This window comes from Lupinus angustifolius, unplaced genomic scaffold (genome assembly GCF_001865875.1).
Source record: "Lupinus angustifolius cultivar Tanjil unplaced genomic scaffold, LupAngTanjil_v1.0 Scaffold_332, whole genome shotgun sequence".
In the NCBI taxonomy this organism is placed as follows: domain Eukaryota; kingdom Viridiplantae; phylum Streptophyta; class Magnoliopsida; order Fabales; family Fabaceae; genus Lupinus; species Lupinus angustifolius.
The window spans coordinates 187,833-188,133 of NW_017727750.1; positions in this window are offsets into that span (position 1 = coordinate 187,833).

Sequence of the window (301 nt, forward strand, 5' to 3'; positions counted from 1 at the left end):
AATATTATGTCATCCACATAGATTTGTACAAGTAATACATGATTTTCTGATTTACGAATAAAAAGCGTTGTGTCAACCAAGCCTCTTCCGAATCCTTTTTCCAAAAGAAAGATACTTTGTCTATCATACCAAGCTCTAGGAGCTTGCTTAAGACCATAGAGTGCCTTTTTAAGTTTATAAACGTGGTTCGGATATTTAAAATTTTCAAAACCAGGCAGTTGGACAACATAAACTTCTTCTTGAATGTAACCATTCAAGAAGGCGCTTTTTACATCCATTTGAAATAATTTGAAATTCATAA